The sequence below is a fragment of the Pinus tabuliformis genome, chromosome Q (assembly GCF_031772625.1).
Source record: "Pinus tabuliformis cultivar Carrire ecotype Pingquan chromosome Q, CPIR1, whole genome shotgun sequence".
NCBI lineage: Eukaryota > Viridiplantae > Streptophyta > Pinopsida > Pinales > Pinaceae > Pinus > Pinus tabuliformis.
The window spans coordinates 454,931,071-454,955,204 of record NC_142296.1 but is presented as its reverse complement, the minus strand read 5'-3'; positions in this window follow the sequence as shown (position 1 = coordinate 454,955,204).

Here is a 24,134-nt window from a genome sequence, read left to right as displayed (position 1 = left end):
GACAAATCCATGTCACTCAACTTAATTGCAATCCAAGTCATCCTACTAATGTGGAAAATCAAATTTCTCCATTTGACTAAGGAACAAGTATAATGAATCATTTTCTTGCTACATTTAACACTCCCTCTTAGCAAGAAAATGGTTTTGCACCACCCCTATCTTGCTCCTATGGAACTCAAATTTTCCTCTTGACAATTCCTTTTTCAAAATGTCTGCATCTTGCTCCTCTATGGTAATGTACTGCAACATCATGATTCTCCTTTGCACACAATCACTCAAGTGATGGTACCTGATATCAATGTGCTTGGACTTGTCACGAAATAATGGATTTTCATAGAGTTTGATACAACTATGATTATCATAGTAAATCACAGTAGGATCCATCTCCTGATTGAAAATACCAACAATAATTATCCTCAACCAAATGGCCTCCCATGTTGCATGACTAGCAACCATATACTCGGCCTCTATTGAGCTAAGTGTTATAGATCTTTGTTTCCTTCTATACCAAGTAATAGATTCTGACCCAACACTGAAGATAGCTCTTGAAGTGATCTTCTTATCTAATAGACACCTTTCCCAATCTGCATCAATCAACACATGGAGCTTCACACCATCGTTCCTCCTATACCATAACCCAAATTATGTTGTGCCTCTTAAGTATCTAAGCACGTGTTTTGTCGTTTTCTAGTGAAGCTTGGTAGGCTTCACCATAAACATACTCAGCTAATTAACTACATAAAATATGTCAGGCCTTGTTTTCACCAAATACATCAAGGACCCCACCAACTATATGCAGATGGTGGCATCTATTACCTCTCATATAGAAGAATCCTCCTTCCTCTAGTTGGTATCTAGAGAAGTTTCCGTAGGATTATAGTCATGCATATGGAATCTCTAAATAATTTCAGAGGTATACTTCCCTTGACTCACAAACATCTCTCCATCTCCCTGCCACACTTCCAAACCAAGGAAACAGTGCATCAACCCCATGTCTTTCATATTGAACTCTCTTACAAGGTCCTCCTTGTAAGACTAAATCAACTTCTCATCCCCTGCCAGTATCAAGTCATCTACATACAAGACTAGAATGAGAAATTTTCCATCTACCATAATGTAGTAGAGATTGGAATCTGCTTTACTCTTGGTGAAGCCCAATCCATTGATATATGTGTCTATCTAAGTGTACCAAACATGAGGTGCTTTCTTGTGACCATAAATGGATCTCATGAGTCTACACACATGTGTCTCCCTGCCAAATGTCTCAAATCCCTTAGGCTATTCTATGTAAATATCTTCCTCAACCACTCCGTTGAGGAATGCAGTCTTCACATCCATTTAGTGGAACTTCCGCCCCATCTAGACACCTAATGCTAGAATGGTTCTGATGGAGGAGTAGCTTTCCACATGGTCATATGTATCCTCATAATCAACTCCCTCTTCATTTGAGAACCCTTTTTGCCACAAATATGGTCTTGTACTTGTCAATATTTCCATCAGTTGCATTTTCACTTTGTATATCCATTTGGAACCAACCATGGACTTGTTCTTTTGTCTTGGCATCACCAACCATACATTTTTCTTCATGAGGGATACATACTCCTCCATCATGGCATCTACCCACACTAGTTGGTAAATTGCTTCCTCAAATGAAGAAGGCTCAAAATCAATGATTTCTATCATGAGTGTCATATAACTAGTATATTTTTCTAGCGGTCTCTTCTACCTACGCAAGGATGTAAGAAATCCCACATGTTCTTGTGCATACTGCACCAACCTATCGGCATCTTTGGTTCTCTTCCTCCCTTCTCTAGAATATTTTGGTTGAGTTGATACCTCCACTTGGCCTCCTTTCATTTCCTTCACATGTTTCTACTCCACGACATCCTAAGACTCTGGTTGAGGCTCCTTCTTTGGAGCTAGAAGCTCCTCCTCTAGTGGAATACTCAACTCTCACTCTAGAGATATTCTCATAAAATTCTCCTCATCAAATCTGACATCTCTCCTCATCATTGCCATCCTAAGCGAGGGAAAATACACTTGATAGTTATGAGGTGTCTCTATGAAATCTAGAAATATCCCCATCTCAGTTGTAGGCTCCAACTTTTTCATGTTATCCTTGGAGACATTAAAATCGATTGTAGCTCCAAAAATTCGAAAATGTGTTATAGACATTTTTGTGCCTTACAGCTCTAAGCATGAAATTTCCATAAACCAAGGGATCCTAAGTCCCTAAAAGTGTTGTTCCGGCCCCTAAAGGAACAAGGTCAACAAATTACAGCTTCTCCCAGAAGTTCTCCACCAGAAACTGCTCAGAATCAGTCAAATCAAGATCATTTCAGTTGCTCCACTAGCTAACTGCGTTGCATAGCACCCAAGTACACTAGTTAGGTGCGTTGCAACGCACCTAAATGCAATACCAGGGTGCGTTGAGCGGGAAATGACAAATGGCAGTGTCATTCCGCGAGGTGGACAGACAATGGAAGCTTCCAGAATCTTCCCCAATGACACTTGCCTCACTGAGTTCGACCAAGGATGAGTAAGAGGCTCTCAGTCTCCAAGTGGAAGCAAGAACTGACAGAGAGAAGCCACTAGTCAAATCATAAGCTGACTCATCCTCTTTCCATACATCTATATATGGATTCCTCATCCCAGAGATCCAGAGGTTGGAATTTTGTACATTGCAGAGAATTGTTGTTGGTTTTGAGATAGATATCAGAGTATTGGGTGATTTATGCTTTGTTGGAGGTGAAGAGGGGATTCCTTTGCTGGGAGGTTGATGCTGGATCAGGAATCATCGGTTGTAACTCCTCCTGGACCTTCTTGTTATATCAATAAAACTATTTGAGTTTCTCCTACATGCTTGTGTATCATTGATGTTTGTTATATTTGCATGTTTAGCTTAAATCTGATCCTAAGCTATTTATGAATATAAATCCATGTCTTTGTGTAGTTTTCTTCTTCTGTGATCTTACAGGAATTTGGTGAAGCTGGGCAAGTAAGGGAGCAGGTAGCGGGAAGTTGTCAAAGAGGAGAGAGATTGGATCAAAAGGACTAGCGCAAGACACAGGTTGGTTCATCCTATTCCTCTTCATTTATAGTTCATAAAAAAGAATACGAAAGTAGTTTTCCTTGTTTGTTTCTAAGGTCACTGTCACGCCTTAGTGGGATAGGGTCGTTCTGAGTAGACACTTTTCCCGTTAACAAAATGGCGACTCCGCTGGGGAGCGTGTCTAGTTAGTTTGTTTGTGTTTCTCTTGTTGTTTGTTTCATAAACGTAGAAGTAGTAATCGAACTGCATTTTCCATTATCAAATGAAAAGTAGACATCTGCTACTTCAATCCATTCACTGGATTTGTTTATGATTTGAACAGCTGATTCACAAATGATCTGATTACCCTTTGTGATAGCTCTTAGACCTCCTTTAAATCTACCCTCTGATTGTGCATTACTGATTGCTTTTACTCGGCCAAAAACCATAGATTAAACTGCAAACCGTGACCCAGAACCCGGATAGAATTCTCGTTTCTGCCCCAGCGCAGGCTCTGTGAAGAGATTCTGCATTTCAACGCAGTTCCCAAGAGGGCTACCTGCACTGCAATCCAGTTTCTCTGTGTAACAGGTGCACTGATCAGCCTAGCCCTGTGCAGCTGAGGTTCTTTGCTTCATTTTTTCAGTTTTGTCTCTGATTTTTGCAGCCTGTGATCAGTGTGTGTCTGTTTAAAAACCCCTTTTCTTTGCCTTAATTCCGCCTCCTTTGTACAAAAAGACTGTAGATGTTCTTTGTGTGTTTGTTACATCATTTACATTTTTCCATTGAAAAGTAGAATAGTCATACTGTCGTCCTTTGATTTAGATCTGCCGTAAGTGTCGATTTTGATCTTAGGAGAAAGTTTATTTGCTGTTGACAGTCGATTATGCTTTTACTTTTGCCTTTGGTTTGAATTTATGACCTTCTAGCGTCGAAACGAGTATTTATTTCAAAATCATAAAGTGTCGTAATCATCTCTACCTTTTGATTTCGAAAATAAGCTTGTTTGTGTTTGTCACTTGAAAGCAAATTCAGATTTGTACATCAACTTTCTTTTTAGGCATCAATATTAAGAAAGTGAAAACAAATACATGCATATGTGCATTTGCATATTGATAGTCTGCTTGGCTTGATTTAGGAAAAGTGCATTTACAGTGTTCTCTTTGCTCTTTGAGAAAAGATTGTGTCTTTCTTTTCCCCTTGTAGCTAGGATTTTCATTGCTGAAAAAAGAGATTAAAGTTTGCTTATCATCTTTAGATTGCATTTTAGGAATTACATCTACATCTCGTGGTGATCCCAAAAGGCAAACTTCTAAGAAAGATCAACTTAAAATAAATTGAATGAATCTAACAACGCTTTGGAACTTAACGCACAACATTTAGAGGTCTAGGCTAGAGACGTATTCCAGCGTCGTAAAGCCTGGTAACTGTTGTCCTCATTGATGGTTGGATGATTCCTCCACTTTGAGACGATAAGTGCCAGTACGGACTTGTGCTCCCACGTACCGTCAAGTATATATTGGGAGACCCCTATAGGCTTAAAACCTTTTATCCATAGGAAGCCGTGTCGGCCGCCCTACTGATCGCAATGCACCGAACACGGCATTTGGGAAGATTGACTGCCGTACCGTAAAACGTATTCTGCAGTTTTGTGATTGGTTTGGTACTCCCTCTACCTAGATCTCCAGAGCAGTCCCTTTCATTCCTTTTCAGACTCCTTAACGGAAAAGGTCCATCTGAGCACTTGTCACTTCAGGCTCATTAAAAATCGAAGGAGACTAGAGTCATCTTTTGTTTTTTCTCGACTCTTAAAAATTGAAAAAACAAGTTGTGTCAAAGCGTCTAAAAATTTATTTTAAATGGAATATTCATACCCTTTTCCTACGTTGATCTTAGGTTGAGAAAATGGAGTCTACCAACCAAGGAATTCCCCTTGGTGGAAATCCTAGTCCCTTCTCCTCTTGGGGAGATGTTGGTGCACCCCATATGGCCACATTGTCGCTTCCAGGACTGACAATTGGCTTGCCAGTATGTCTCTTCTCAACCAATGTCGTTCAGAACACCACTATTCCTGAACAATCAAATCAGCAATTAGACAAGTCCAAAGTTGCCCACCAACCTTCTACTTCCTCTAATTCTTCCTCTCCTCCTTCCTCTTCGCTTGATGGGGCTGGAAAAGCCAAAAGTCAAGTTCCTAAGGAGAAGAAGGAGAAGAAGAAGAAAGATAAGAAGAATAAAGAGCCAAAGGCGAATGGGGGAAAACGAGTGTCGTCTAACGAAAATCCACACACTAAACCGACCAGGCCTAAATCGCCATGTGTCATTTGCAAAGGAGACCACTTTCACAGAGATTGTCCTTGCATCCCTCAGATACTAAGGGACTGGTCTCCTCGTTTGCACAATCCGGTGTCATCAACCTCTGATGATCATGTTGAAAGCACACCGTCAACTAGCGAAAGTGAAGCCCCAGGACAAAAAGGGAAAGCTATATTTCCTTGTAAACTGTGCGAAGGCAATCATGTCGTCCACCGTTGTCCCTTCTTAGATGAAGCGAAAAGAGTTTTGGATGATCGTTCGGTTTCACCGTTACGACTTCCTCCTGGATATAAAAAACTCTTACCAAGTCCGTCGCTAGTTGAGAATCCAGCTGGCCCGCTCAAGTGGTCGGCTGAAGCGCCTATCATCAAAGATAAACCATCTGAATCCATACCAGACGAAAGTCAAAAGGTCGAGGCGGAAGTTGACCCGGTCTTGCCTTCAGAGGTTTTATCTTCGGATGATACAGTCACTGAAGAGAACAAGGATGACACCATCCAAATTCTCTTCATCAACACAGACTCCGACGAACATGGGGGAAATCTACCCATTCCCTTACCGCAAGAGGGAAGTTCATCAGAGCCATACCCAGCCGTCTACTCGGTCCCACCTCCAAGCAACCTAGTTGTCTCCTTCGATTGGAATCAACTAGGCAGACCCCGTTTACCAGCAAGCATACCATTCTGAATTATCGTTCAAATATATAGAATGGTCATGGCTGGTACCATCATAGATGAGGGGGCTTCTGTGAGTATCCTTTCCTCTACTGCTTGGAAAGCGCTTGGTTCGCCATCGCTTTTTCCTGAGATGAGAAATCTGACAGGCTTTGATAAAGGAACCAGTCGACCATTAGGGATCCTTCCCGATGTGCCCATAACATTGAGAAGGAAGACAGTTCAAATGAACGTAGTGGTTGTTCAAGGACCCTTGGATTATAATCTACTCCTTGGACGAGACTATATTTATTACATGGGAGCCATCGTCTCCTCACTCTTTAGAGTAATGTGTTTTCCGCACGAAGGAAGAGTGGTCAAGCTCGTGGACCAGCTTTCATTTCCCGGATCACGCATAGCAAAAAGTCATATACCATCCCTAAATGGTCTCTTCACGCAAGAAATGTCTCAATCCCCAGTCCGTCCTCCCGATGAGCGCGAGTAATTCGGAGGGATATGACTGAAACCCATGGGGCATGCATCCTGGTCTGCTTCGGCAGGAAAACTTCGAGTGTAGGGTAGGTTTCCGCGGGAGAATATGACTAGTCTGTACCCCGTCCGTCGGTGGAAGAGGGGTTATTCTAGAATAAGATTCTCTTGTCAAAGTTATGTGAGTGGCAGACGTCATTGCTCACCTTTATTTATCTTGGTAGACATCGCCGAAGAAGTGTTTTGTTTGCACCACGAATAGAACAATCTTTGGGTAACCTATAAGAGGTAGGCCTTTCCTGATAGAACAAATGTTTTGTCTACAAATTGAGGGGTAACCTTGAAACCATATTTTATACCTGGGGGCATGCAAACCTTTTGGAGTGCAAGCAAGGGGCAGCTATTTATTTTTTAAATTTTTAGGACCTCTAACCCTTTAAACTCATAGGATTAGTCATCACCTAACTTGCATAAAGAAAGGATGTGGGGAAAAAATCTAAAAGTTCCAGTTTTATATGAGACATTCTTATCATATGACTGGATTAATCGAGCAGTTTTAGCACATAGTTCAAGCTCGTTAAAAAATAAACATAAGACATGAGAAATGTTTCCACCCGCATTTAAGCTCGTTAAAAAATGAACTATTCCCCGGTAAATAACCACCGTGAATGAAGCATTTCAGCCATTAAAGCCTTGGTCGTGTTTGCACCGTCACCTCCACTTTTCCATTGGCCGATCATTCACCTCCATTTGATTGTTTACCCATTTTGAGGAACAGCTGCGAAGAGTGATTTCACTAGCCATCCTTGTGACACTGTAGTGATTGGAAAATTCCAACCCTTACCTGGAATCAGCTACTACCCATTTTATCACTCGTTCCTCAAAAGACGAGTCTTCTTTAACCTCTTTTCAGCTGACTCGTAAAATATGAAAAGATTGCCGAGTTTTGGCCTTCCAGCTCGTTAAAGTGACCGGAAGTGCTATACCTCCTTTAGATTTTAATCCTTTTGGACCTGAGGGATTATTGCACAAAAAGATCGAGCGCTTGTTTTTTTCGGCTCGTTAAAACTATCGAAAATTCATCCCTTCTATATTGTTTTATACTTTTTCGGACTTAAGGGATTAGATGACGAAAAAGGAATTTTGGAGTTACCTTTACGTACCTTTTCAGACTCTCTAAAAATGAAAAGTACCGAGTTATCTTTTTCGTTAAACTCGTTAAAAAGATTAATAGCGACAAACTTGTCTTTAGACGAGAACGAGTTTCACTGTCGCTAGGCTCGTTAAAACATAGCGATGGGTTTGCCTGAAGGGAAAATTATAGAACAAGCATATGTTATCCTCCTCAAGCTTGAAAAAAATAAAGAGGTACTGGTCAGCAATGACTCGGGAAAAATTGGGAAGAAAACTCAAAGAATCTTTATTGGTAGCAAGTCGCTCTTGAACATGACACTTACACTCCGTGCTTGAGTCGGGTTGGGTTGTTTCATTCACCGGTCACATCACCATGGTCATGCCATACCATCCACATTTGGGGTAAATGCTACCAATCCATCACATAAGTGTCGCCGACATGTTCAAGAGAAGTCATCCAGAGAAGTCACCCGTGTCCCATCCACTACCATACATTATACTTCATTCTTTCATGACCGCCATCCTGAACCATATATCATCAAATCGTTTTCACCTCCATCAAAATCATTTGCTCCGTTCCATGTCATTAATGTGGGATTCATTAAGTCCCTCCTTTGACGGATCGCTTCTTTTCGACACCAGCTCATTATCCAAGAAGTTGATCTAGGAACACCCCATTCAATACTTTGAAGCTTGCATGCCTCAATGGCAAGTTTCTCACTTCCGGCGACAGGTATACATCAATGACCTTCGACCGAAAGATTTTGCGTGGTGTTCGATGCCAAGTCCTTTATTCACACCACGCGAATTGTACTACAGTACCTTGAGGGTCATCATCTTTATCGATGATTCCTCTCGCGCTTGTTAACAGTTTACATCATTGACTGGTAATCAAGCGATGTCTTTCCATGTTCGACTTCAAAACATTTCTCACATGGATCGACTTGTACTTCGAGTGAAGATCGGACGAGATTGAAGACCCCGGATCTAGTTTCATCCATCCGGGCTGCGATATATATTCAGGAAAATAAAGACATTGAAATGTACAGCATTGCAGCACAGATAATCATCCTACCAAAAGGATGATGGCTCTATCAGAATCATCAGTCTACCATCAGACGATTGTCTGTCCTATGTACATAAAAATGAATTTATAAAGCTGAGCATGGGAATGCCCGCCTTAGCTAGATCATGAAAACAGTATGAAGATAATGAATTGTATTGTATCTTATTACAGTTCTCCTCCCAGCATTGAAAGAACTTCGGATCCTCCTAATAAAGAATTTCACCCGATAAACGGCCTCATACTTTAGGGGGCAACTGTTATAGACATTTTTGTGCCTTACAGCTCTAAGCATGAAATGTCCATGAACCAAGGGATCCTAAGTCCCTAAAAGTGTTGTTCCGGCCCCTAAAGGAACAAGGTCAACAAATTACAGCTTCTCCCAGAAGTTCTCCACCAGAAACTGCTCAGAATCAGTCAAATCAGGATCATTTCAGCTGCTCCACTAGCTAACTGCGTTGCATAGCACCCAAGTACACTAGCTAGGTGTGTTGCAACGCACCTAAATGCACTACCAGGGTGCGTTGAGCGGGAAATGACAAATGGCAGTGTCATTCCGCATGGTGGACAGACAATGGAAGCTTCCAGAATCTTCCCCAATGACACTTGCCTCACTGAGTTCGACCAAGGATGAGTAAGAGGCTCTCAGTCTCCAAGTGGAAGCAAGAACTGATAGAGAGAAGCCACTAGTCAAATCATAAGCTGACTCATCCTCTTTCCATACATCTATATATGGATCCCTCATCCCAGATATCCAGAGGCTGGAATTTTGTACATTGCAGAGAATTGTTGTTGGTTTTGAGATAGATATCAGAGTATTGGGTGATTTATGCTTTGTTGGAGGTGAAGAGGGGATTCCTTTGCTGGGAGGTTGATGCTGGATCAGGAATCATCGGTTGTAACTCCTCCTGGACCTTCTTGTTATATCAATAAAACTATTTGAGTTTCTCCTACATGCTTGTGTATCATTGATGTTTGTTATATTTGCATGTTTAGCTTAAATCTGATCCTAAGCTATTTATGAATATAAATCCATGTCTTTGTGTAGTTTTCTTCTTCTGTGATCTTACAGGAACTTGGTGAAGCTGGGTAAGTAAGGGAGCAGGTAGCGGGAAGCTGTCAAAGAGGAGAGAGATTGGATCAAAAGGACTAGCGCAAGACACAGGTTGGTTCATCCTATTCCTCTTCGTTTATAGTTCATAAAGAAGAATACGAAAGTAGTTTTCCTTGTTTGTTTCTAAGGTCACTGTCACGCCTTAGTGGGATAGGGTCGTTCTGAGTAGACACTTTTCCCGTTAACAAAATGGGATACATCTAACTTCCTCCCAGAGAAATATTCTTTGGGCGTGATCATGTCAAGTATTTTTTGAGGGCTCCAGTTCTGCAAATAAACTATTGTATTCCATGCTTGTACCCACAGGTATAGTGGCAGTCCCTGATCATGCAACATTTCTCTTGCATCACCTAAAATGATTTGTTCTTCCTCTCTACCACCTCATTTCATTTTGGGTTGTGGGGTGCAATTAGTTCTCTTCTAATACCTTCCTTGGCACAAAATTATTTCAAGGAATCAGACACAAACTTTCCTCCATTGTCACTTCTCAGGGATTTAATTTTTTGTCTTGTCTCATTTTCAACTAATGCTTTGAACTCAACAAATTTTGAAAACAATTCATCTTTCTTATTCATAAAATAGATCCAACATATGTGGGAAAAGTCATCTATGAAAATTACATAATACATGTGTTTTGCAATTGAGACTATACAAAATGGTCTACACACATCTTAGTGGACTCGCTCCAAGATGGATCCAGCTTGGTTGTCTTGGCCCTAGAAGGAGACTTTGATATATTTTCCAGGAGTACATCCCTTGCAAACATAATTTGGTCAAGGGTTCATTTTGGAAATCATGTGGTGATCTGATGTGCACATGATTTTCAAACCTCCATTATGTAGGTGACTCATGTGCCTATGCCAGAGTTCTCCAACATCTCAACTTTGGACACGTTCTACTTTGCTTCTCAATGCAGCACATGCATCCACCTCTAGCTTGTAAAGAGTTTTCACTCTAACACCAATTTGTTTTACTTTTCCAATAGCAACATTATTTAGAAAATATTTCCCCTTACTGAACACCATATCATATCCTTTGTCCTCCAATACAGCTACAGAAATATTTTTTTTCTTCAACCCAAGCACATACATTACATTTTTCAGGTGAATATGGGAGCATGAATCCCTCTTAACGGTGATAGTACCAATACAGTTGGTACTATACCTCCCATCATCTCCAAGTTCTATGTGTAATTATAGGTCCTTCCTCTCTAGGTTGCTTAAGAACTCCTTAGATCCTATCATATGAAATGAGGCTCCATAATCCAAGTACCATACATTCCCTTGTATATTACTTCTTGTGCATGTAATAAGGTTGAAAAATAATTTGAATTGTGATGTGATAGCATCACCTCCTGCTCCTCCTCTAGGCTTCTTCCCATATTTCTTATGCGGACACTTGGTATCATAGTGTCCATATTCATGGCAGTGAAAACATTTAATTTTGCTGAGGTCCTTCTTCTTGCTCTTGTTCTAGATATATTATGCCTTTCCTTGGGCCTTCTTTCCCTTGTATTAATTCCCATTCCTGCCAAGGAAAATTTTTCTTCCTTCTCAACTTTAGATGTGACACCATCTATAGTGTTTCTTTTGATCTCCTCCTGCACCAAATTAGCCCAAAGTCTCTCCTAATCTGGTAGCTTGTCTCTTCCATTAACTAAATCCTAATAGTTGTGCCAGTATTTTGGAAGGTCGAGAAGTGATAAGCTCACAAGTTCATATAATGGCACATTTTCTCCTACTCCCCAAATCTCATCTCAAACCTAAGTGAATCTGGATAGGTATTATGGAATGGTTTCATTTTTCTACATTCGAATTCTCCTGAGTTTATCTCTCAATACCAATTTTTTGGCATCACTACTAGTCTAGAATAGATCTATGATATTTTTCCACATTGCGAAGGGAGTCTCCTTTCCAAGCAAGTTCGAAACCACATGATCTCTGACACCCTCCAAAATAATCCTCCTGGCTTTTGTTATGTATTTATTCCACTGAGCAAGTGCCTTTTCATCTGATGCTATTGGTTTTGGAATATTAGTTTGTGTATATTCCCATACTCCATTATCATCCAAGAGATTTTCCATCTTGTCTTTTCAAGCACAAAAATTTGAGATGCCCTCCAATGCATACTCTAGCCTCAATCCATTGAAAGACATTTTTCCTGCACTGAAGAGAATTTACACCAAAAACTTTGCAAATCAAAATTTCTTTGAGAGAAGATCTGGAACAAGGTTTCTATGTAGCCTTATGTAGCTTTGATACCATGTAGCAATGTTAATAAATTTTCTACTACTAATGAAATCAAACTGAAATCAAGAGACAAAAATTTCTCCCACTATTCTACGAAAAGGAAAACACATGATAGAAACACATGCAACCATCAAAACACAAGGAACATAACGATTTTACAAGGGAACCCAATTGGGGAAAACAAATTTGCTACTTTTCATTAATTTAGATGAGAATATGGATAAATTACAATTTCTTGCATCAATCCTGAAGGACACCTACACCGCAATTTTGATATCCTGCTCTGACCAATACTTAGCCAAAATAGGCCTCAGCTTCCCTCTTATTTCCTTGTGCAATCCTTGAGGAAATTAGCCCCTAAAAATAGGATAATTCCCTATTTCCTTGCACAAATCCAGAAGGAATTGACCACCTACTTAATGCAAAAACGTTGTACGCTCAACTAGTATACAATTGATAATTACAAAATACCTTTTCCTCCACTCCAACTAGGAAATTCGAATTCCATGCATGACTAGGACTATTTTTAGTAAATTGATCAGTTAAATGAGAGATCAATGAGTTAAAATTTGTTATAACTACTCAAATGAACTCCTCTAAATACTAGAGCTCAGTTAACTGAGTTTAACCAACAATAACTCCACTAGATTGCTAGATTTTAGGAATCAATCCATGCATAACTCTACTACTAGCATATAACTCAAAATTACATATTTAAGTATGAAAAAAATCCATGTCTCTCCAACTAACTGCAATCCAAGTCATCCTATTGATGTGGAAAATCGAATTTCTCCTTTTCACTAAGGCACAAGTCAAATGAAGCCTTTTCTTGCTACATTTTAACAAGGTGGAACATGAGCAATGGCATGAGTGAAGTTGAAGGATCCCATGGAGTGGAAATATTCCCTCTTCTCTCAATGCTCACCCTACAAATGTCAATGTGACCCTCTAGAGGGCTTGGACCCTGTGTAGGGATACCAAACCCTAGATGAATACACACCTGCAATCATGTATAAGATTCAATGCATCCCCTCGCCTTCAAATACAAGAAAACATTAGTGCAATTAGGTAAATGACCTTACAAATCATGGAACCAAGTGGACACCTCATAGTGGCATGCCCTTCCATAATGGGCTTTAGAACATACAATTGTCTCCAAGTTCAAGAAGAAGGTCAACCAAGACCCTATTAGGTGGTTTCAGTATATAAGGGGGTGAAATCTCCATGGTACATCCATAAAATGGTAGATGGTATGTGAAATAAGGATGGAATGGAGTGAGGCATTAGGCGAAGGCTCCAAGCCACATGCCACGGTGTAACGGTAGCTAAAGTAAGGGAAGCCCACACTTGGGTATATGAATGTAGTAGGGAGCAATCATGGTACATGATTCACCCCAGTGATTGTTTTTCCACCCTTATTCATATGCATTTTTCCTTTTATAGTTCTATCTTTTGTAACTACTCAGGTCTCTGGGGGATAAAAGCATGATATGTAAGATATAGCAGTGAATACCCACCCTCAAGGTGGGGTAGCTCATCTCCCACCATGGGTTGGGACAATCACGGGTTCCTTAATGATGAAAGGCGCCAACATGAGGGACAATAAGAACCAGTTGATGGCCATGATGATAGGGGTAGAGCTCATGTTTTGATTTTTCCCACGTGCTAAATTTGTATGTCCTGGCCATCTTTTTCATTTTATGGTACATTTCCTGTTGAGAGTGGCCAAATTATGCTTTTTTCTTTTCTTTTAGGTGCATCAACCTTAGGGGCATCATTCCAGGCCCGGCCCAAAGTGTGGATAAGGGAAAGGGGAAGCTAACTCCTTGTGGACCCAATGTAAAAATGTGGATCTAGATGGGAAATATGGTGAATGTGGTTATAATTAGTGAAGGGGAGCGATGTATATTGTGTTGAGAAGTGGGACCATGCAACCAAAATCAAGGTTTCCCATTTAGTGCCTCCCCTAAAGATAGTATCCAATAAAGGAGATCCCATGGGAATAGGATTCAATGTTAACCATCAAATTTGATAGAGGAGACAAGATTACAAACCAAGCCCACTCTTTCCACCAAATCCCCCCACTAATCCATGCCCAAAATTTCCCATGATAAGTAAAAAAAAAAATTACCCAACTACACAATAAAAATCCATACCTTGAGGGTTGGAAGGCACAAATTCAAACATACGATCATAACATATGAGCAGGGGAGCATATGGTTGGATCAAGTGGTGAAGATAGTGGCACATCAAGATATCTGGTGGTTGCAAGGGGTTTTGGCTGTTGGCTCAGGACCATTGAAGAGAAAAACATTCTCCTATGGACACTACCCACGGGTGGTGGGTAACATTTGGCTCCAACTAGGACATGATCTCTCAAAAGAGTGCACGAACGTACTCGAACAGGGAGGTCATGAGAATTCCAAAAATCTCTTGGGATGGGAAACCTATTACCTACATATATAAAAGACAAATCTCATGGGTTAGCATGTGTTTTGTGGTGTCTTATGATCACCCATGCTTAATATTAGGCCATAAAATCAACAAGAAATAAACTTCTACTTTAAATGCAATTTTATTTAAGTGTAGTTATTTTGGTTGTTGGGTGTGTGTTCTATTATTTCCATGACTAACCCAAGTAGTGAAGCCATGGGGTTAGGGGGGGGTGGTCATCCCCCCCTTCGTTGCGTCCAGTGCAGCGGGGGGGTCACAGGGGGGCAGCAACCCCCCCTGTCGAGGGGTTTGAGGGGGGAAGTATCCCCCCTCTATGAGGTCCAGGGTAGCACCCTGGGGAAAACAAATTTGGACCCTATATTAGGTGGGCGAACCTACCTATGGTTTTGTGCATGGTTTTCGTACATGGTTTTGGGCATGATAGTTTTCTACCCATGCTATTTTGTAGATCCGATCAAGGGAACTATGGTTATGTTCTGATCTAGGGTTAATGGATTGGCTTTATGGATGCTTCGGCATGTATATATATGTATTGTAACACTAAAAGGAATATAATGAAAAATCAATCTAGTAGTCCCGGTTTGGGGATCGAGGGGAAAATATCTATGTATATATGTTTTATGTTTTATGCTCTCGTCATTGTTTATTTTATGTTTTTATAATTCGTATGCAGGTGACTTATGTACGGAGTTAAAACCTACATTGGCATGATAATATCATATGATGTTATTTCTAATGAGAAAAATTAGCATGTAATGCATCCTACCCTAACATGCATATGATACAAGATGAAGTATCAAGGAATGTGTTGATATGACTCAATTTGACTAGTTGTGGCCAAAGTTTGTCATCTAGTTTGGAAATGTAATCATAATCCTCACCAACCTTCTGATGAATATCGATAGGTAAAGGTTTTTTATCTACCAACATCACATCCCCAACCTTGTATTCCTTTTTGGGCTTCCATTTATTGTTTTTCTTGTGATTGGGCCTCTTAAGGATACAAACCTCTTGAGAAGGAAGAATAAGGCATGGTTCCTTAGTCTCGAGGATCTTGTAATCATGGATGGGCCTTAGTTTTACCACGTGAGTAGGGTACATAGGTTCTCTATAAATGGTAAAGGGATTTCCATCAGACTACAAAATGGTAACATAACATAAGTCCATTTGGAGTTGACCCCCCATAGTAGCACCCCATTTTCTAGACAATATAATTCCTCATACATCGGGAATATCTATGACCACAACATCCATGAGTAGTGATATATCAGGGTTCATAGCTAAGTAAATCTTAAGATATTCCATGAGGCCCTCTACTTCAACAGGTTGGGAGTTGAAACCACATAACACCTTATATTTTCATGTAATGCTAATATTTATTTGCTTTGGGAGTTTCAGTGGCATGATATTCGTGGAAGCCCCTAAATCCAACATAAAATTATGCAAGAGGAGGACATTGATATCTAAGGTGATAAAAATTGTGATATTTGTCACTTACAATAATCTTTAGGTTTCCATGTAGCTTTTGAATTGTTTCCATAAATGCAGTATCAATTGTATTGGCTTTGAAAGGATGAGATAGTGCACAAAAGTGTGCATACTTGGTAAGTATATCAACTTTTACCATGTTGATACTCTTTCCTTCGAACTTAGGTAAACCTGTGATAAAACCCATAGAGACCTCCTTCTAATGCTGAATTTGAATGGCTCAAGGTTGTAACATACCCAGTATCTTAATTGTACCAACTTTATTTTGTTTGCAAACCAAACTTTCTGCCAAAAAAATTTGAATATCAGGTTTAAGGCCATCCCCAAAAAAATATTTCTTGACCCTGTGGTAAGTTTTTAAAAAAACTGAGTACCCTCCTCAAGGAGAGGTGTGCAATTCTAAAAGTATCTTTTGTTTTATTTGGGAGTTCTTACATATACATAAGTGATCTTTGTACCATAATGAATCATTTTTCTAGATAAATGTATCATATGTGTTGGGATCTTATTGCAACTTTTGAATGAGTGTCCATGCCTCTTTGTCATTATTCCATTCCTCCCTTTCTTCAGTTATCCAATCAAGCTGGATAATAGAAATGGCATAGAGAAGTGCTTCCACATCCTCATCCATTCTTAGAGTGCATCTGCAACAACATTTTACTTCCCTTTTTTGTAGATGATTTCAAAGTCACAACCCAACATATTTTGGACCCATTTTTGTTTCTCTTCTAAATATAATCTTTGTTCCAAGAAACATTTAAGAATATCATGATTCGTTTTTACCTTGAAGTGACTTCCCATTAGGTAAGGGTGTCGTTTATTCAGTGCATGTAGGATTTCCAACATTTCCTTCTCATAAATATATTTTTCTAAATACTTTCCCTCCGTTGAATGACTTTCGAAAGAAATGGGTCTTCCTTCTTGCATTAAAATAGCACCAATCTTGTTTCCTAAGACATTGCATTCCACAATAAAGTTTTTTCTGAATTCTGGTGTAGCTATTATGACACGTTGCCTCTTTAAGATGTTCAAAGGCCTTAGTTTCTTATGTAGTGAAAGAAAATGCATCTTTCTTTAGTAATGTTGTTATAGGTGCTTCTATATTCCCATAATTATTAACAAACTTGTGATAATACCCTGTCAACCCAAGAAATCCTCGAAGATGCCTTATGTTTGTTGGAATTTTCCATTCCTTGATGGGTTTAATTTTGTTAGGTTGTACCTTAACACCCTCATGGGATACAATATGACCCAAATATTCAACTTCACGTACCCTAAAGAAATATTTAGAGAGTTTTGCATACAATTATTTCTCCTCCAACATTTTGAGCACCCTGTCAACATGTTGAACACGGTCTTTCCATGACTTGCTATAGATCAATATATCATCAAAAAATATTAACACAATTTTTCTAAGGGTTTGAAAATGAAATTCATCAAACCTTCAAATGTTGAAGGTGCATTAGTCAGGACAAAAGGCATGATTAAAACTTCATAATGACCTTCATGAGTAAAAATTTTGTTTTCGGAATGTATTCTATGTTCATTCTAATTTGATGATAGCCTGAATGAAGATCCATATTGGTGAAGTAAATGTCTCCATGTAGTTAATCTAACAATTCATTAATGATAGGAATGGGAAACTTATCTTTAATAGTGAGCTTGTTGATCTCTGTATAATCCGAACACATACACCATGATCCATCCTTTTTGTGCACTAATACTACTAGAGAAGAAAAATAACTTTGGATATGTTGAATTATACATGCCTCTAACATTTCCTGAAACCATACATTCAATTTCACTCTTGGGTATATGTTACCGAGAATAGTGTCTATGCAGAGCTGCTAATCCCACTAAGGCTGGTAGCTACCTTAGAAACAAACAAACTAAAACTACTTTCGTTTTCCTTTATGAGAGATAGATGAGAGAAGAATAAAGGAGACCAACCTCTGTCTTGCGCTTGGTTCCTTGCTCGATTCCTCTCTCTTCTGATAGTCCTTTGCTACTTGCTTTCTTATGTACCCAGCTTCACAGAGTACCTGTAGAATCAAAGCAGCATAACACTATACGAGAACATAGATCTATTATCATAAGCAATATAGGATCATATGTATATTAACCACACAAATGCATAAAACATCAATCACACAAGTGTATGGAGGAAAACTTGAATAGCTTTATTGATAATCAAGAAAGAGCCAAGAGAATTACAACCAATTGTTCTGACCCAGCATCATCCTCTCAGAAAGAAGCCCTTCTTCGCCTCATGACAAGCTTAGATCACCCAACACTATGATATTGCACTAAGACACTAGCAGCACTTCCTTACAAGATACAAAATTCCAGCCTCTGGATCTCTAGGATGAGGGATCCATATATAGATGTCTGCAAGGGAGGTGAGTCAGCTTTTGAGATTTGATTAGTGTCTTCTCTCTGATAGTTCTTGATTCCACTTGGAGATTGATGATCTCTTACTCATCCCTGGCCGAATTCAGAGAGGCAAGTGTCACAAGAGAGGTTTCTGGAAGATTCCATGCTCCTCCACCTTGTGGATTGACCCTGCCATTTGTCCCTTCTCACCCATCGCACCCCATAGAAGGGCTTTTTGACATGCATCACACCTACTGTGTGTATTCAGGTGGGATGCAACGCACTTTGCCTATGGAGCAGGTGAAATGGTCCAGTTTTGACCAGTTCTGAGTAGTTTTTCATGGAGAACTTCTGGGAGAAGATGTAATCAGTTGACCTTGTTCTTTTATGGTTCGGAACAACACTTTTAGGGACATAAGAGCCCTTGGTTTATTGACATTTATGATTTGGGTTGCAGTGCCCAAAAATGTCTATAACAGTTTCCCCCTAAAGCACGAGGTCGTTAATTTGTCAATGTCGGGTGAAATGCTTTATCATGAGGATCTAAAGTTCTTTCAAGCTGGAAGGAGACTTGTAATAAGACACAATACAATACATTATCTTCATAATATTTTCATGATCTAGCTGAGGCGGGCATTCCCATGCTCAGCTTTATAAATTCATTTTCATGTACATGAGACAGACAATCGTCTGAGTGTAGACTGATGATTCTGGTAGAGCCATCATCCCTTAGATTGGATGATTATTTGTGCAGCAATGATGTACATTTGATGTCTTTATTTTCCTGAATATATATTGCAGCCCGGATGGATGAAACTAGATCGGGGTCTTCAATCTCGTTCAATCTTCACTCAAAGTACAAGTCGATCCATGTGAGAGATGTTCTGGAGTCGAACATGGAAAGACATCGCCTGATTACCAGCCAATGATGTAAGCCATTAACAGGCGCGAGAGGAATCACCAATAATGATGATGACCCTCAAGGTACTACAGCACAATTCACGTGGTGTGAATAAAGGACTTGGTGTTGAACACCACGCAAAATCTTTCGGTCGAAGGCCATTGATGTAAACCTATCGCCAGAAGTGAGAAACTTGCCATTGAGGCATGCAAGCTTCAAAGTACTGAAAGGGTTGTTCCTAGATCGACTTCTTGGATAATGAGCTGATGTTGACAAGAAGTGATCTGTCATAGGAGGGCCTTAGTGAATCCCACATCAATGACACAGAACGGAGCAAATTATTTTAATGGAGGTGAAAATGATCGGGTGATATACGGTTCAAGGTGGCGGTCATGAAAGAATGGAGCGAAAATGTATTATAGTGGGTGAGACACAGGTGAATTCTCTGAGCGACTTCTCTTGAACATATCAGTGACACTAACATGATGGATTGGTAGCATTAACCCCAAATGTGGATGGTGTGATGGAACCATGGTGATGTGACCAGTGAATGGAACAACCCAGCCCGACTCGGATGCGGAGTGAAAGTTTCATGTTCAAGAGAGACTTGCTACCAACAAAGTTTCTTCAAGTTTTCTTCCCAATTTTTCCCCAGTCATTGCTGACCAGTACCTCTTTATTTTTGTCAAGCTTGAGGAGGATAACATATGCTTGTTCTATAATTTTCCCTTCGGGAAAACCCATCGCTATGTTTTAATGAGCCTAGCGATAGTGAAACTCGTTCTTGTCTGTTATGGACAAGTTTGTCGCTATTAGGTTTTAACGAGTTTAATGACAAAGATAACTCGGTCCTTTTCAATTTTAGAGAGTCTGAAAAGGAACGTAAAGGAAACTCCAAAAATCCTTTTTCATCATCTAATCCCTTAAGTCCGAAAAAGTATAAAATAATACAGAAGGGATGAATTTTCGGTACTTTTAATGAGCCGAACAAAACAAGCGCTCGATCTTTTTGTGTAATAATCCCTCAGGTCCAAAAAGATTAAAATCTAAAGGAGGGATAGCACTTCCGGTCACTTTAACAAGCTGGAGAGGCCAATGGCTCGGCAATCTTTTCATATTTTACGAGTCAATTGGAAAGAGCTTAAAGGAGACTCGTCTTTGAGGAACGAGTGATAAATTTGGGTAGCAGCTGATTCCAGGTAAGGTTGGAATTTTCCAATCACAACAATGTTACAAGGATCGGCAACAGGATCACTCTTCACAGTTGTTCCTCAAAAGGGGTAAACAATCAAGTGGAGGTGAATGATCGGCCAATACAGAGTGGAGGTGATGATGAGAACATGACCAAGGCTTCAAAGGCTGAAGTACTACATTCACGATGGTTATTTACCGGAAATTGGTTCATTTTTTATTTTAAAATGAGCTTAAACGCTGGGGGAAACACTTACTCATTGCTTATGTTTATTTTTTAATGAGCTTGAAGTCCGCGTTAAAACTACTCGATCCAGTCATATAATAAGAATGTCTCATCTAAAAAAACAACACTTTTTCAAAGCTTTGCCCCACATCCTTTCTTTATGCAAGTTAGGAAACGACCAATCCTACGAGTTTAAAGGGTTAGAGGACCTACAAATTTAAAAAAATAAATGGTCACTCTTTGCTTGCATGCCAAAAGATTTGCATGCCCCCAGGTATAGTGAAATAGAGTTTCGAGGTTACCCCTCAATTTGCAGACAAAACATTTGTTTTATCAGGAAAGGCCTACCTCTTTCAGGTTACCAAATATTGTTCTATCTGTGTTACAAACAAAACACTTCTTCGGCGATGTCTACCGAAATAGACAAAGGTGAATGGCACAGACGCCTCCACTCACATAACTTTGACGAGGGAATCTTATTCTAGCCTAATCCCCATTTTCCTAAACGGACGGGTGTGTCAAACTAGTCATATATCCTTCACGGAAACCTACCCTATACCCGAAGTTTTCCTACCGAAGCAAACCAGGGTGCATGCCCCGGGTTTCAGTCATATCCTTTGAATCACTCGCGCTCATCAGGAGGACGGACTGGGGATTGATGAGACACTCCTTGCGTGAAAAAACCATTCAGGGTTGGTATATGACTATTTGCTATGTGTGAACTGGGAAATGAAAGTTGGTCTACGAGCTTGACCACTCTTCCTTCGTGCGGAAAACATATTACTCTAAAGAGTGATGAGACAATGGCTCCCATGCAATAAATATAGTCTCGTCCAAGGAGTATATTATAATCCAGGGATCCTTGGACTACCATTACATTCATGTGAATGGTTTTCCCTCTCAATGTTACGGGCACATTGGGAAGGATCCCTAACGGTCGATTGGTTCCTTTATCAAAGCTTGTTAGATTTCTCATCTCAGGCAAAAGCGATGGAAAACCAAGCGCTTTCCAAGCAGTTGAGGAAAGGATACTCACAGAAGCCCCTTCATCTATGATGGTACTGGCCATGACCATTCTATATATTTGAGCAATGATTTGAAATGGTACACTAGCCGGTAAACGGGGTCTGCCCAGTAGATTCCAGTCAAAGGAAACAACCAGGTTGCTTGGAGGTGGGACCGAATAGACGGCTAGATATGACTCTGACAAACTTCCTTCCTGCGGTAAAGGAATGGGTAGATTGCCCCCATGTTCATCGGAGTCTGTGCTTACGAAAATAATTTGGAGGGTGTCATCCTTGTCCTCTTCGGTGACTGTATCATCTAAAGGTGGAACCTCTGAAGGTAAGACTGGGTCAACTGCCACCTCGACCTTTTGAATTTCGTTTGGTGTGGATTCAAATGGTTTATCTTCAATGATAGATGCTTCGGCCGACCACAGAAGCGTGTCAGCCGGATTTTCAACTAGTGACGGACTCGGCAAGAGTTTCTTATATCCAGGAGGAAGCCGTAACGGTGAAACTAGACGGTCATCCAAAACTCTTTTAGCCTCATCTAAGAAGGGACAACGGTGGACGGCATGATCGCCTTCACACAATTTACAAGGAAATTTACATTTTCCTTTTTGTCCAGGGGCTTCACTTTCACTAGTTGACGGTGCATTCTCAACATGATCGTCAGAGGTTGATGACACCGGATTGTGCAAACGAGGAGACCAGTCCCTTAAGATCTGAGGGATGCAAGGACAATCTCGATGATAGTGGTCTCCTTTGCAAATGACACATGGCGATTTAGGCCTGGTCGGTGCAGTGTGTGGATCTTTGCTAGACGATGCTTGGTTGCCCCTTTTCACCTTTGGCTCCTTCTTCTTCTTTTCTTTCTTCTTCTTTTCCTTCTTCTTCTAAGGTACTTGATTTTTGGCTTTACCAGCTTCATCAAGCGAAGAGGAAGGAGGAGAGGAAGAATTGGACGAAGTAGAGGGTTGGGGGGTAACTCTGGAATCGTTTAGTTGCTGACTCGATTGTTCAGGACTCACGGTGTTCTGAATGACGGAGGTTGAGAAGAGCCATACGGGCAAGTCGATTGTCAATCCTGGAAGCGACAATGTGGCCATATGGGGTGCACCAACATCTCCCCAAGAGGAGAAGGGACTAGGATTTCCTCCAAGGGGAACTCCTTGGTTAGTGGACTCCATTTTCCTCAACTTAAGACCAACGTAGGAAAGGTGATAATTATTCCGTTTAAAATAAATTTTAGACGCTTTGACACAACTTGTTTTTTCAATTTTTAAGAGTCGAGAAAAAACAAAAGATGACTCTAGTCACCTTCGATTTTTAATGAGCCTGAAGTGACAAGTGCTTAGATGGACCTTTTCCGTTAAGGAGTCTGAAAAGGAATGAAAGGGACTGCTCTAGAAATCTAGACAGAGGGATTACGAAACCAATCGCAAAACTGCAGAATACTTTTTATGGTACGGTAGTCAATCTTCCCGAATGTTGTGTTCAGTGCATTGTGATTGATATGGCGGCAGACATGGCTTCCTATGGATAAAGGATCAAGCCTATTGTGGTCTCCCAAAATATACTCGACGGTACGTGGGAGCACAAATCCGTACTAGCACTTATCGTCTCAAAGCGGAGGAATCACCCAACCAACAGTGAAAACAACAGTTACCAGGCTTTACGACACCGGAATACGTCTCTAGCTAGACTTCTAGATGTTGTGCGTTAGGTTCCAAAGCGTTTTTAGATTCATTAAATTTATTTTATAGTTGATCTTGCTTAAGAAATTTTCCTTTCGGGTTCACCACGTGATGTAGATGTACAATTCCTAAAATGCAATCTAAGATGATAAACAGTCGTTTAGTCTTCTTTTTGCAAATGAAAATCCTAGCTACTAAGGAAAGAGAGGTGGCGTTCTTTCAACAAAGAGAAAATAGCACACACTATATGCATTGTCCTAAATCAAACCAACAAACAGTCTAAATGAAAATGCACATGCATGTATTTGTTTTCAGCCTTCTTAATGTTTAAATGATAAAAAGAAAGCCAAGCACAAATCTGAATTATTTTTTCAAAGCGACAATTACTAACAAGTTTCTTTTCAAGACAAAATGAGGACAATGACAACACTTTGCGATTTGGAATTGAAAACTTGCTTTCGACACTAGAAAAAAATACTAATTCAGATCAAATACAAGAGTAACAGTGTAATCGACTATCAAGAACAATCAGATTCTCTTCTATGACTGAAAACGACACTTGCGACACTTTCAAATCAAGAAACGACAATGCAATTACGCTACTTCTTTGTAAAGGAGAACTGAAAATGACTCAAAAAATACATAAAAACATTTACAGTTCTTTGCACAATGGAGGCGGAATAACAGCAAGGAAAGGGGTTTCAAACAGAGGTGTACTGACTACAGGCAGCAAAACTCCTGAATAGAGCTG